Below are 1,530 nucleotides of genomic sequence, written 5' to 3'. Positions count from 1 at the left end.
ATTGGCCACTCAGAACACAGTCATCTGATCCCATCATGGGAACAACCACACAGAACTGGGGTCCAGCCAAGTTGACACACAGCTCCAACTATCACAGACATATATATAGAACACATCATTCATCATCAGAACAATACACATTTTGCTCCAGTGCACATGGATCATTTTCCAGAATAGTCCATGTACTAATCTACAAAACGACTCTCAGAAAATTTAAAAGGATTAAAGTCATACACAGTGTCTTCTCTAACCATAACAATATAAAACTAGAAATCAACAACAGGAAGAACAGGGGGGAATATTACATGGATTCTAAATAACACTGTGTTTAAAAGCTGTTGGTTCATAGAAGAAATCACAGGCAAAATTTTAGAATATTTAGAATCAAGTGAAAAAGAAAACACAACATATCAAAAACATTTTTGACTTAACAAAAGCAGTGCTCACAGGGAAATTCATAGCAATAAATACCTACATTAAAAAAGAAGAGAGATAAAAAAAAAAGTAACTCAAATGACAATATAAACAGAAGAGAAAAATAAGCCCAAAGATATCAGAAGAAAGGAAGTAATAAAAATCAGAGCAGAAAAATAATAGAAAGTATCAAGAAAATCAGAAGTTGTTTCTTTGAAAGGATCAATAAAATGGACAAGTTACTGGCTAGATTTAAATATATATGTAAAAATAAAAAAGAGGCAAATATCCAACATAAGAAATGAAATTAGAGACATTACCACAGACCCAATTGAAAAAAAGAGGACCATAACAGAATACTATGAAAAATTGTACTCTAACAGACTTAAAAACCTAGCTTAAATGGAAAAGTTCCTAGAAGCATACCACCTACCTAAACTAACACATATAGAAGTAGAAAATCTAAACAGACACATATCAAAATAAGAGATTGAAGATGTCGTTAAAAAACAGAAGAAAACCTGCCAACAAAAAAAAGCCCAGGACCAGACGCCTTCCTGGGAATTTTACCAAACATTTAGACAAGAGCTGATACCAATTCTAGTTTGACTATTTAAAAACATACAAGAAGAAGGAACAATCCCTAACTCATTTATAAAGCCATCATCACCCTGATACCAAAACCAAGCAAAGACATCATAAAAAAATAATAAAATTACAGAATAATATCCCCCACAACTATTGATGCAAAAATTCTAGCAACCAGAATTCAACAACACATTAAGAAAAGAATACATCATGATAAATTTGGATTCATACTAGGATTGCAAGTGTTTTTCAACATTAGAAAATCAATCAATGCAATCCAACATATTAAAAAAGGAAGGAGAGGAACCACATGATCATCGCAATTGATGCAGAAAGGCATTTGATAGAATCCAATATGCTTTGCTGATAAAAGCTCCCAGTAAAATAGGAATAGAAGGGAAATCATTCAACATAATTAAGCTCATATATGTAAAATAAACTCTCAACATTTACTCAATGCAAAAAGATGGAGAGCTTTCCTCTTGAGAATGGAAACAAGACAAGAATGTTCACTATCACCAGTCTTAT

Source organism: Orycteropus afer, unplaced genomic scaffold (assembly GCF_000298275.1).
Source record: "Orycteropus afer afer isolate SDZICR_OR568_19922 unplaced genomic scaffold, OryAfe1.0 scaffold00633, whole genome shotgun sequence".
NCBI classification, from domain to species: domain Eukaryota; kingdom Metazoa; phylum Chordata; class Mammalia; order Tubulidentata; family Orycteropodidae; genus Orycteropus; species Orycteropus afer.
This window is presented reverse-complemented; position numbering follows the sequence as displayed.